The sequence below is a fragment of the Eptesicus fuscus genome, chromosome 3 (genome assembly GCF_027574615.1).
Source record: "Eptesicus fuscus isolate TK198812 chromosome 3, DD_ASM_mEF_20220401, whole genome shotgun sequence".
Taxonomy (NCBI): Eukaryota; Metazoa; Chordata; class Mammalia; order Chiroptera; family Vespertilionidae; genus Eptesicus; species Eptesicus fuscus.
In genome coordinates, this window is record NC_072475.1 from 45959610 (window position 1) to 45973970 (window position 14361).

Genomic DNA, 14361 nt, shown 5'->3' on the forward strand with positions numbered 1-14361 from the left:
AGCTCAATTCTCGGAATTTGAGCTTCGGACTTTACCACTGCTACATGGAAGGGGAGGACTCTATGTCAGCTCTGCGGGACTTTTGCCTTCTCTCGCCGGTAAAAAGCATTCAAAGCATAATATTTTTCCACCGATCGGCATATTTAGAGGTTCTAATAGGCTGGGCGTCTCTGATTTGGAGGTTCTGATTCTAGGCTAGAGGGGGCAGACAGGGGACCACCCTCCCCGGACTCAGGACGATGGTACAGCCTGCTCCGCCAGCGTCACGTGGGCGGCCCCTCTGTGACGTCGGCGTCTTCGCTGTAGCAAAGCTCGGCCTCTGGAATTCTGAGAACTAATTTGCTATTCGGTGACATAAGAGGGGGAGTGCGCTTTGCTTTCCTGGGGTCTGGGGCTAATTCCTCCTCTCTTACCCATAAACTCAGCTCCTGGAGCTAAATTACACGAAAGGGAGCGAGAGATTCGAACCGTTGGGAAAAGTCTGTTATATATACTAGGTTTAGAAGCGAGTAAGAGAAAAAACCAAACACCACAGCTCTTTGCAGCTAGAATATTAGGCACCACGAGAAAAATATTTGCCAAGCAGTTTTCGGTGGGTTCATTTGCTTTATTTTTATTTGGGACAGTTTTTGTTTTCCTTGTCAATGTGATGGGTTGGGATTTTTGGTGGTTGTATTTTGATGGTTTTCGGATTTTTGCTTCTGATGTTTGCCTTTTGCAAGTTTGTGGTGTTACGTAAATCCTAGGATCCCGCAAAGGTTGGATTTGGGTGTCTGTGTGTGTGTGTGTGTGTGTGTGTGTGTGTGCGTGTGTGTGTGTGTGTGTGGGGGGGTTGTGTTTCCCTAATCTCTCAAGCTTTTTAAAGATGTGCTATTGTAATACTGATGCTATTACTGAAAGAAACTGAAATTTTTGGTTGTATGTAAGCAACCCAACCCCCACTTTTTTTTTTTTTTTTTTTTTTTTTTGGTGCAATTTTGTTTTTCCCCTTGGACTTTTACTGAGAGGAGGCTCTCCTGCACTTAAGTGGCTGTTCAGAGGATTTGTTTTGTTTGGGTTTGTTTCTTTCCAGGACAGCAAGTGGTGGGTTTACTCTTTCTGTTATTGTAGTCTTAGGAAATTTCTTGCTGCAAAAACCTGTGTGTATTTAGGTATGTGTACGCATGTGTTTTACAAAATTCTGTGAGCCAAATACCTGTTTGTGTTTTGCTTTTTCCTAAAGTCTTGATTCCTCCCCACCTCCAACCCCACTCCTGTCTGGTTTCAAGGTCGTTGTCAAAAATCTCTTCTGTCTGTGTTCTAAGACATCAGCCGGAGGGAATTCTAAAGGCCTGCCATGCCAGAATCACAGATACTGCGTGTATTTAGAACAGACTGTGCTACAACCATAATGCGCTGCACGCAGCACAGTTCTCAGTTTTCAAGCTGAGTTGGGAGGAGGAGAAAAGGGAAATCTTTCTTTCTTCCTTCCTTTCTTTTTTTTAAAGGCAAATGCAGTGCAGAATCATTTCACTGTGGGCCTTGGTTTGTTTATTCAGAACTGCCAGTTTCCCTATTTAAATGTTGGTTGGGGTTTTTTCCCCTCCTACTCATCCCTGAATGAGGGAGACTCTTGTTTCTTTAATGTCTCTCTCTTAAAAAAGGGGTGTGAGGGGAAAATAATATTTCACATTCCTCAAGAATTAACCCAAAATGTTTGGACCAGAAGCAGATTTCAAAGGTCAGGCTGTTCTGAGCTTTGGCTATGAGAGTCCTTCCGGCAACTCATTAAATTACAGACGAGTTCTTAAAGGTTTCACAAGATTTCTGCACATGTTAATTTCCAATAACGATATCATCCAAAATAATCTACCTCTCCATCCCTCAAATTTGGGTTTATAATGGAGATGTGAGCAGAGCTATGAAAGATTGCTGGCTGTTTCCTGGGATGTTTGGGATCTCTTTCCCAAAAGAAGTCTATTAGAAGTTCATATCTATTGCTGACAACGCTGTGGTTGATGCAGCCCCCTTTTTTAAAGGCTGTGTTGGGGGTTTTAGAATCAGGAGAGGTCCAAAGGAGGTGATTATTTTCTACACGGTCTGGAGCTTAGGAAATACGTAGGTCCGTCACTGAGAAATCTGAATGGTTTAATACTTATTTACAGCCTCTCAGAAAAGCATGTCATGTGACAGATTTTTGAAAAATATACATAGGCCTAATCCGGTCACTGTTGTTGAAGTGAACATTTTACCCTTAAAGACACATGATATTGTCAAGTTGCAGATTTGTTCTGCCAGAGGCTTATGCCCTTTTTGTGTTCTTTTTTTAATCATCTTGTTTCCCCTCATTTTTCAAAGAGTTTTAAATGAATCCTACTGGATTCAAAATGACACCCCAACTTTACTGAAGTGATTTTCTTTGTGTATTTATATGTGTGATATTTTTTTTTCTTTTATGAGCAATAAGAACTTTAGGGCCTCTTGGGAGTATCTATATGGTTTGGAATGTGAATTGTATGGATCTGCCTTATTATTGATGGTACAATGAGGTTTTATGATTTTTGGACATTTTTCTTGTAAAAGTTGCCTTCTGGCCTCATTGATCCCTCCCCCAACCCCACCTTAACTCACTCAAGCTTGTCCCTTCTGCGTTCTCTTTGCTACTTCAATCTTAGCCCCATGGGGGCGCTGCAGAGCAAAGGGAAATCTGCTCCCTCTGGCAATAGAACTAACCCGAGTGGGGGCTGGGAAGGAATTCACCCTTCTTGTACCTCAGTCCTCTTTAATTCTCTGCAGGGAGCGCTAGGAGGGAGAACCCACCAGGCTTGATTTAGAGATGATTAACCCCATCACCAGGAACCTCAAACCTTCTCAGCATATTATTTCTAGGGCCAAGTTCCAGAATCCTACAGTTCTACTTTTTTTTCTTCTTTCGTTCTTCCTCTCTTTCTTTCTTCTTTTCTGTTCTGCCAAATCAAACTGTTTACATTGAAAGAAATTGATCAAAGCAGACCATTACAAGAAAAAAATATATATTGAAAATATTCCAAAGGTAGAGATTTACTTTTAGGTAGGCCCCTTCCTCTCTATTAAATGAGTGGTAAGGAAAATTGTGCACCCACCTCTCATCTCTTTTCAATTCCTAGGAATAAACTTTATCAAATTTTATACCAATTGAATTTCTTCCAGCATGTTCTTCCTTCACTCATTTTGATCACTCCCAGTTAGTAACCAGTTCGCATCGCCATGTGAGTCTCCCTCACTACAGCAGTGCTACCGTTATAGGATTAAAGATAGGATTGACTTGAATATATTCAAATTCTTTTAAATCATCCTGAAGGAACTCTAAAGAGAGTTTCCGTGTCTGGAGTCTTATTGTGTGATTCCTGGAGATATGGAGGGACTGTGTATCAACCAGTCCTATCATTTAATGACTCTACTGGCTATTAATACTCAGCATAGGGGTCCAGCCCAGCCCCTTTGCTCAGTGGACTGGCCATAGTAATAGGTTCCTAATTGCAGCTGCTGGGTAAACATAAGCTTTGTTATAAAATAAAATATCGTGGTCCTAATGTTACAACTATTTAAGGAAAGGAACAGATTTTGCATTCAGTTCCACTCACGAAATCTTCCTCACAATTCAGTCATAGCTGAAAAGGAACCTATTGTTGGAATAAGCACTGTCTGGTCTCATTCTAAGGGGACTCCAAACAGGAAATTGTTTTCCCCTGTCAGGAATTTCTGCTACCTGGGCAGATCTATAAACTACCACATTACAAAATTACAGACTTTCAAGCTGAAAGGAGCCTTGCCCATCAATAACACAACTCCCCCAGGTTTCCTTCTACCAGGAGAAGCTGGCCCTCAATTGTAGACATGCATGACCCCAGGAACACAGCTGAAAGGGGGTCTTTGTGGTTTGATGGTCCTGTGTCATTTTAGAGAATCAGGGGGATATGACTATCTAGATTTGGAGGAGGTTGTCTCGTTTTCTGGCAGAGTTGAGGGAAGCAAGGCTACTTGGGCTCTGTGTAAATTATAAACTGGTTCTCAGAACAAACTCCAAATCATGATGAGTATTGATGGTCATTTGAATTTGGTTATGCTTGTCACCTGTGCTGCTGTAAGTGACACTATTTTTGATGGATATGAGAGATGTTATCTACCTGACATGAACAATTTTACCTATTCATTTTATTTCAAATCCTTCATTTGGAGCTATTGCAAGCAAGCTCAGTCTATTATCATTGGAGAAAAAAAAGGAGTTTTCTTGGTATTTTTCAGAGATATGGAAAGTTTTGAGACATTAAAAAAAAGAAAGATGATTTCCAGCCACTTACTTTCTGAAAAAGTGTCGACGTTTAATTTTGATCCATATGCTTCCTGCTTTCAGCCTGTATTATTCTAAGACTTGTTTTTTCTTTTCAGCCTAATTCAGAATTTTCCCTTCAAACACTGATTTTTCCCCACTTTCCCCACTTACATGAAATGGAAATAAATATCGGGAGCTTAAAATAGAGAACTATGGGGGGGGGGGCATGTAATCATTTGTTTATTGCATTCGATCACTGTTTTGAATAACAGCGTTTTCACTTCCTATGAAACCTTCGCATGAAGGAAAGCAGCAGCTGGACTTCGAAAAGGATGAGAGGAGGAAAGCACTTGAGTGTTTGTAAACTCAGGGTGGAGGGCCCACCCTTCTGCCCTGCTGCTGTACTTAGCTGTCTTTACTACTTAAGGCTAGAAGTGGAAAAACTTGATTTGCATGTTGTGCCTGAATTTTTTTTTCTTTCTTTCTTCTCCACACCACCCTCTGTACACCTGACCACGCAGAAGCCTATCTGAAGCCGGCTTGATGGCAGGGAGAGCTGGAGAGCAGAAGAATGTGCAGGGGGAGGGAGTGCTTGGTACTTTTCCATTCACATCTCCACAGTGGCTTTTCTTGTTTATTTCAGCCTCCACCCGCAGGAACCTTTCTACTGCCTGAAATTCGAGTCATTAAACTGTTCCCTGTGGTCAGACTACAGATGTTGGGTGAATGTTTCCTACATGCCGGTGTCTATGTAGCATATGTACCTATAGAGACACACACACAAACGTGTAACTCCACAGGGGCATAGTGTGAGGTTGTGGAGGGTGGGGCACTGGATAGATTGCCAAAAAAGCCTTGGTTTCTAATTACAGTTCTGCCTGGAAGTCCTTATGGGCCCTGGAGCAAAATCACTTGTCAAGACTCAGTTTCCTCGACTATGTGAAGGAATAACCCAGATGATATGCATGATGTCTATTTGCTCAAAATTCTATACCCATGTATCTAAATACATATTTACATAACTTTAAGGTGGGGAGGGAGAGATGGAAAGGAGCTTTGTGTATTTGTGTACCTGGGGTGGGGGAATGGGTTAAAATGTAAACTAAGTAAAGAAGGCAATCCCAGAATCCTCACCTCTATCAATTTTTAACCAATTGTAGACCAAAGTCTGGGATTATCTGAGTGGGTCCAAAAGCCAATTGAAGATTTTAAATGTTAGGAGTTGGAAGAAGCATTTTCTAAGACCTTATAATTTTGATCTCCAGCATTCAGAATCAGATGTGACAATTCCCAAGTGTCTTTTCTGACCTAGAATTCTTCTGTAGTTTTGTTTGTTTTTGGAAACTGTCCTAGGTAATGATAGAAAGGAGATGACACTTGTAAACTGGGCAGTCTTTAAGCCACTGAGCCCCGTGTGGGTGTGAAAAATATATCATAATGTGGAGAGAGAGAGAGAGAGAGAGAGAGAGAGAGAGAGAGAGAGAGAGAGAGGTAGAGAGAGAAATTCCTGGTAAACTCAGAGGTAACCCAGCCATCACTGCATTGAAGGCAATTATTACATGTCAGAGGAAATTATAGGTGAGAGTTTGCCCTTACAAAAAAAAAAAAAAAAGCCTTGGTCTACCAGAAGAAACTTGAAGTCAATGAAAGAGATATTTTCCATCAAATTACTATTTCCTATATTTTTAAAAAATATTTCCTATAATTTTAAAATCTTCATTCTTGAAAATGAAAGGTCTAAAATTTTTCAGATCTGATTGTCTAGATAAAATAAGGCCTTTAACAGCAGTGACCTCCATACCACCATCATCTCTCCACTGGCTTAGACATTCTGGAATATTATTGATATCCCATGGACAAGGAGAGGCGGAGCCAGTTACATAAAATACTAGAACTGGGAGGGTCCTTAGCAATTATCCAATCCAATACTACTGATTTTGTATAATTGGAAATTGAAGCCCGGGCAGAATGTATTTGCCACATACACTGAATCACTGACAGAGCTGGATCCAGAACTTGGATGCTCTGGTTTAAATATGGGCTATGATTTTTCCATGGCTTATCATGGAAAGAGGATGTGGAGTGGGTAGCCCTGAAAAATAGCCATTTTCTGTGGCCTTACATTCACAGAAGGCCTCACATTTGGACTTTTGACATGATCTCCCCAGAGTTTCTCCATCGTTTTTTCCATACATAGACAGATGGAAAGAAGATCATTTTACACGTGTTTTGTGTTTGGGTCCCAGCGTAGGACTCAGTATATGATCCCCCACAGGCTCCTAAGGTACTGTGATTTAATATAGTTAATAAATCTATAACTGTTTTATGAATGGTGCAATTGTGTCATAGTTTGAGTGCATGTTGAAGATAATAATTTTGCATTTAAAATATCATTTGGCCTAAAAACAATGATGCTGCAGTAGCAGTGAGCACACCAATGCAGATTGTGATCTGATACATTCTCCAGTATTGGGAGGCAAGGCTTTTTGGACAAATGGCTGATTCTAGTTCTAGGACTGGAGCAGGAAATACACAAAATTAGAATGGAACATCTTGTAGCACCATAGAGTAAGAAATTGTTAAAAACAAAAACTTTCAATGAAGGATATTTCAAAGAGATCCTAAAGCTACCCGAAGAGCTCCAATGGCCAAAGCTGAAAAATTTTGAGCAACAAAATAGAGTAATATTGGATTACAACCTGAAGTATAAAATGAATATCCATGAATCCACACAGATATAAATAAATTATTGAATATATCAATAAATGGGAGAAAAGAGACAAATCTCCCTTGCAGAAGAATTCCAAATTATTTATGTAGATACACTGTCCTCAAGGAGAGGAAGTATAACTCCTTACTTTTAAATGTGAGCTGTGCATGGTGACTTCCTTCCAAAGAGGACAATATGGGAGGGAGGGAGGAATTTTATGTAGACAAACCTGCCAAACAGAGTACATCAACCAGGTCATCAAGGTCAACATCAATAGTGATAAACCATGGTGATTGTATCTACCTTTGATATGAGATGATGAAAATGGTTCTGTACATACATGATCTTCTTCCCATACCCCAGTCTATTTGTGAGGAAAACATCAGATAATAGTAGGGCATCCTACAAAATACATGATCAGTATTCCTCAAAAGCGTCGAGGTCATAAAAAAACAAGGAAAGTGTGAAGTAGCCAAGAATAGCCTGAGGAGATATGACAACTTAATGTAATATAGTGATCCAGATGGGAGCATGGAATAGAAAAAGACATAAGGTAAACCTAAGCAAACCTGAATAAATGATAGACTTAAGTTAATATGGTGTCAATATTGTTTTGTTAATTGATACAAATGTTCCATCATATCATAAAATGTTAATAGGGAAAACTGGGCACATAGTTGTTCTCTGTACTATCTTCTCAATTTATATATATAGTTAGAGGGGGGAGTGGGAAATAGGGGCATATCTTTATTTTCCTTTTCAATATCAGAAATCTCCAAAAAGTGAGCCAGGCCTCTCTCAACATCTGAGAGGGCTTGCTTCCCACCCAATCATGACCCCAAAATAGAGTCATGGAAATAAGGAAGACAGCATTTATTCATTTAGTTTACTAAATTGAAAGCAATTTAACTAATTTCTGTATAAAGAACTAAGAGGAGAGCACTAGGGAAGCACCAAAGGCCAAATGTTGTCATGATGGTGGATGACTCGAGTCACCTTATAAATCCACTTATTCCAGGTTTCTTTGTGGAAACCTTCCATGCAAACAAGGCCTAGAAAAATCTTTCCATCAGTCCATATAGGACAATAGAACTTGGGGATTCATCACTTAGGTTGGGGGAGCCTCAAGAGCTTCGTGGATTATCTGCTCTTTCATTGTACAACTCCAATAGAACTTTGGATCTCATCAGAGTTGAATAGCAGAGTTATAGCCCTGGGGTATCTAAAGAATTGATGACCGGACCCCAAAACTTTAGAAATTTTTATTCATTTTCTAGATAAGATCCCATAATCTAAACTGGGAAGGTCAAGCGAGGATAATGGTTTACAAAGATCATCCAGCAAATTAGTGGTAGAGTTAACTCCCATCAACCAGTCCATCTTGAATTATTTATTTTGCTTCAGTCTTCACTTTGGTAAACTGAGGACTATTACCTTGATAAACTGTACATTATTTTAGAAGTGCTTCATTAATTCCTAACCAATTGTTGGTTATCAGTGGTGTCTAGTTCAAATGCTGCACTTAAGTTTCCAGTATCTTTTCCCACTTCTGTCAGCTTCTCTGCCAAGTGGTTATAAGATCTTTGAATCAATCCTTATATTTACTATGGAGGCTGACATGTAAATAATTCTTAGTGAAATGCAGTGAGACTGAATCCTTTCATAGACCATTTTGGTTAACATGACTCAGTAATCTATTTGGTCATGCATCTCAAGAGTCATAAATATAGTAATGCCCTTTGACCCAGTAATTTTACTTCTAGGAATCTATCTTCAAGGCATAGTTCGACATACAGGGAAAAGTATCTTTGAATGAATATATATATATATATATATATATATATATATATATGTATGTATATTTATATGAATATATATATATATGCATTATATATATATATACATATATATATATTCAAGCATTATATCTAGCAACAAAAATTTTCAACAACCTACATGTCCCATCATGATTTATTTGGGGGAAAGGGTGTTGGATGGAAAATATTTTAAAAATTATAATACAACTAATTTTTAAAAATTGAAATTGGAAAATACTATAGTAACAGGTGAAGTGAAAAGAAGTAGGATATATATAGATATATACACACACATATATATATTGTAGGGACATATAATATATGTAAGTAGTGTATTTGTAACTGTTTAACAATACTTTTCATAGAAATTAGACTGGATACACATACACAAGAGTACACAATTAACAAAAAATATTTGCAATGGCTATTTTAGGGTTGTAGGATTATGGATGAATGTTTTCCTCCTTTATTTTTTTCTTTATATTCCAAATTGTGTAGAGTTTATATATTAATTTGATATATATCTCACAAACTCACCCTCAATATAGATGGAAGAACCCTCGGTGAAGGCTTTTACATGCAAACAATTACTTCTCTAATTTAGAGTTTTGGATGTTTGACTTAAAGTCAAAGCTTCCCACATCTTTAGGGCATAGAGCAAAAGTGAGAACTGCCCACTCACTCTTGGAGAAGACCTTTCACTCTGGGAGACACTTGTCTGCACTCCAACAAAACATCACCCTTTTTGAGCATATTGACCATAATGAGATTAAACGAATCCTGTAAATCTCTGATCTGGTTCCACCACCCTGTTGGTTTTAGTATGCTTATCTTGTTTGTTGGTGTTTCACAGCATTTGCAAATGTCAAAGGGTTTCCTGGTTACTTCACTGTCTCTGTGAAGCCACCCAGGTCCTCTCCAGGTAGATAAACTTTAATTGGCTCCTTCTGGGGCTCCAGGAGATTTGTTTTTTATTCTTATAACACATTTGACTAATGAATGCTAAGGAAAGCAATGTAAAAATAAACTATATCCCTTTGCACTCGCTTTTTTCTCGATTCCTTTAATTCTAATGCTAACCGTGTCGAGTCATACTCGACATCCAAGTGCAAAAGGTTAACAATGTTTTTTTCTTCAGAGACTCATAAGACTATTAGGAACTTTGGTGAGTTGTACCTTATTTGAATCACTGTTCATCAACAAAGGGCATGAGAGTAGACATCAAACTCTAGGGGATGAGGATAAGAACCATGGTTTGGATAAGCCCCTCTTCCCTTAAGCCACTGACTAATTCTTCATGCTCAGCTTTCTCTATTCACTCACTCATTTATCATTCAACACATGGTTCATTGGCAGTTTTTGTGTGGGATAAACACTGTGCTAGATGTTGGGGAAACAAACAAATATAATAGGGGACCCTGACCCCTGGGGGCACACAGTTTACTGAGGAAGCAAAGGACCCAGAAAGGTGCTGCAACTTGTTTTGGGTGATGCAAGAGTACTGAGCCAGGAGTGGGCCCCAAACATCCTGATTCTGAGCCTAATACAATACTACAGCTTCTTCTCACATGCTGTGTCCCACATCCCACTCCAATATCAGTGCAAGGCACTGATTCCCTCCCTGAGCAGGCTGAACCTCAGAGTTTTTCATCCAGTATTAATTAGAACGGGATATATATATATCACAGTCATCTCAATGTACCATCCACTAACACCCGATACATGATGCAGGAAGATCCACAAGAGCCTGGAGCACAGTTAGAGCCTCAGCTCTCCCCACCACCATCATCACTAGGTTGGCTCAACCTGCAGGCCAGAGCTTTGTCTGGACCCTGATTTTTATATCTTCTAGCAAGTTCTACCAGGAGCAGACAGATCACCCAGCCTCATACTTTTCCACAGCCCACAGCATAGACTCCAGAACACACCACCATCCCTAACATGAACTAGACACCTAATAACTCCTGATGCCTATCCAACTAAGCTCAAGTCCATTCCAACTATCTAGGTCAGTCGTCAGCAAATTCATTAGTCAACAGAGCCAAATATCAACAGTAATTTCTTTTGAGAGCCAAATTTTTTAAACTTAAACTTCTTCTAATGCCACTTCTTCAAAATAGACTTGCCCAGGCCGTGGTATTTTGTGGAAGAGCCACACTCAAGGGGTCAAAGAGCCGCATGTGGCTCGAGAGCCGCAGTTTTCCGACCACAGCTCTAGGTATTCCAAACTTTGGGGTATACACTGTCAGATGATATCTCCAGGTGCCAGCCCTGAATCCAGACCAGTTTCCACAGCATGCTAGTCACCAAGGCCCAACCTGCCTCAGGGTTGAACCTATGTATCAGGAGTTGTGACCATTTCCTTTTTATGACCAAGCAAGGATGAGTTACATATAATGGCACATGCATAAAACTACCAGACAAGATTTTAGCAATCTACAATTGTCTGGCAGCTTTTAATATCAAGTTGCTATGAACAACGTTACTCTTTGGAGGCACTGGCACTAAAATGCCAGCAAAATGGTGAAAAGAAAATGGGACAGAAAAATATTAGTAATGACATTAATAAAGGCCATCATTTGGGAAGGTATATTGAGAAGACTTGATGATAGTGAATCAATAAATCAAGCACTTTAGGCCCTCAAAATTCTTTTCAGTTTCATCTCCTACCACAATTTTCTACACCAGACTCTCAGCATTCTCCAAGGAAGGATCCCTGTACTTACTTCCAATCTACATCCCTGCCTAGATCTCTGCTTTTCTTTAATAGGCTAGAAGCTTTTCAAGGACAAGAATATTTGATTTTTGTTTTCTTTGACTTCTGTCCAACATATGGTACTCACTTAGAAAACGTTGATTAAAGTAGGTAGAACTGAAAGAGAATTTGATCTAAAATCTGATGATCTGGGTTCCAGTTTAAGTTCCACAACTGACTAACTTCTGTGGTTCTCAGTTTCTTGTTCTCCAAAATAATAATTTCTGCTAAGGGACTCTATTACAGGATTCTCATAAGAATCAAGGGCAATGGAGGGGAAAACACTGTAATTTATAATGCACAGTTCAAAGTGGTTGCTGAATGTTGAATGAATGGATAACCTAATGAGCAAACTATCACAGTTAAGTAAAGCCATCAGGTTGTTCCGGAACAGATTACAGATTCTGTGACTCCAATTCTATCTGGGGAACAATGTATTTGAAATGCCCTGTCTTGAATTTATAACCATCCCTAAATATGGTTATTTCACTTCCCAAAATATCTTAACCCTTTAAGTACAGGAGGACATAAATTACTGCTAAGGATTCATACTGATCCAAAGAAAATGAAAAAGATCATCAGAAAGTCTTTTTGTTCTTGAAATGCAGAATTGGAAATGAACCATTTCCCAGTAGTGGGAACTGAAATCCAGTATTAGATCCTCCTTTTTGATACCTCTTCCTCTTTTTCCTCTTTCTACCTTAGGCCTTCCACACCCTTCCTCTGTACCCAAATGGAAAAAAAGTCATTTGTTTTGCGCTAATTTGACTCTTAGCAAAAGGTACAGACAGTGTCCCAATTTATCAGGGCCATTTTCTAGGGTCCACAAGGTAGATTTCTATAGTTACTAAAATAAGGGAATAGGATAACTTTCTACCAAAGGTATGAATGATAGGGAGCCCTGGGCTAACTTAAACTTGCTAAGAGAATCCCTGAATCTATCCTTCCTGTCTCTGCCACAAATGCTGAGCAGATCCCCAAATGTTGAGATAAATATGGAAAGAGATTGGGAGCAAGTTGGCCTTTATATGGAGAAAGACAGAAAATATGAGCATGGACACAGGAGAGAATGAAATAAGGGTTTTCCCCTGGTAAGGGAACCATGCAATAATTAAGCAGATTAAGCGTTAGACCCACTCAAGAGCCCATACCGGTATGTATCCTAATTCCTGTAATCTGCAACAACAGATACCTAAGTGGAACAAAATACCCAGTAGACTCAGCAGGAATAGGTGGACAACAGTCTCCAAAGGGCTAAGGTGGCAGCAAGAGACAACTCCCATTACTGGGAGCCCATCTGCCCATACTTGCCAGTTTGGCAGGCATCAAGCCCATGATCATCAGTCTCATTTATTTTTGGATTCCTAGAGGTGGGAAGAAGAGACTCCTGGATATGTATGACACTAAAAAAAGAACACCTCCAGCATGGGTGAGCTGGGATGATGACCATGCTGTACAGGGCAGCCACCTCCCCAATCTGGTTCCTTTTTCTTTCTTTCCACCCTACCTATTCCCAACCATACCTCTCACTCAACCATACCTGTGGAAGCCACATTCTTGCACAAAGCTAACTGGGTCTGTGGGAGCAAAGCAAAAGTACATTATATTTCCCTTCTCAACTCTGAAACCTGAAGGTTCAGTAAGAATATGGAGGAGTATTATAAGATTCTAGGGGTTAAGAATTGAAAAGGTTAGAGAAACAATATATTCAACTATATTTCCATATTTTGTCACCAATTTGGTTGGGTGTTTTACATGGAATAAAACAATATATTGGTATTTTCAGTTCTTACCAATATGTAGCTACAAAAGTTATGAATAGAGCACCTACTATGTGCTAAGCCTTGGACTAGACTTTACATATACATAGATTAATTATGGACTTGTTCCTAGTCTAGTTGAGGAGACAAGTATTATACAAGGAAATCCACAGATGAGTAAACAATGGCAAAGTGAGGGTCAAGTAAGCCAGGCAGAGGGAGCAGAGGTGAAATAACCATAATGTAAAACCAAGACATTTTCAGGGACTTGAAGGAAGCCACTGTGGCACATACAGAGACAGTGTAGAAGATGACATTGGGGGCGGGGGTGATCAGAAGCTAGACCATTGTAGATCATAGTCAGGAATTTAGAGTTTATTCTAAGTGTATAGAAAGGGCAATTAAGGTTTTTAGGCAGGGTGATGACATGATCTGGTTTATATTTTAAGAAAAGAACCCCAGCTATTGTATGGGGAGATGAATTAGAAAGGGTCAGAAGTAGGAGTCCTGGTGAGAGATGAGAGTAACTTGGACTAGGGAGGTGGCAGGGCAAGTGGTGAAGTATGGAGAGATTTGAGACATATTTGAAGGTGGAATCAACAAGATTGAAAGACATATTGAAATGAGCAGGAGGGGGTGGTGAAGGAGAAATGGGTATTAAGAATAAATCCCAACAAGATGGATGTGCTTCTATTTACTGAATTAGAAACACTGCGGGGGGGAAAAGCTTCCAGGGGGCAGTTGCTGGAAAGCAAGAACTCAGTTTTGAACTTGATGTGTTTGAGATAGATGAAAGCAGTTGGATATTCAAGACCTGAACTCTCAAGAGAAATCTGGTTTAGAGACATAAATTTGAGATTCCTCAAACTACAGGTAGTACTTGAAGCTAGGAGAAATAGAATTTTAAAAAACAGTAAAGGTGGAATGGTCCTCAGATATACTCCAGTCCAAACTAATTTCTCAATAGATAGCAAAATTGGGAGCTAAAGAAGTAAAGACATTGGCAGAAGTAGAGTTGGTGGGAGACT

The 14361-nt window shown here is 39.5% G+C and overlaps 1 long non-coding RNA gene across 2 annotated transcripts; it reads left to right on the forward strand.

The window, feature by feature from the left end:
* The first annotated feature begins 364 nt into the window (after positions 1-364).
* On the forward strand, positions 365-5757 carry LOC114235156 (uncharacterized). Of its 2 annotated transcripts, none has more exons than XR_008555550.1 (3): positions 365-592; positions 4813-5013; positions 5164-5757. It is a non-coding gene; the product is annotated as an uncharacterized LOC114235156 (long non-coding RNA). The 2 variants fall into 2 exon arrangements; XR_008555551.1 differs by having other exon boundaries at positions 5177-5757.
* The last annotated feature ends 8604 nt before the right edge of the window (positions 5758-14361 follow it).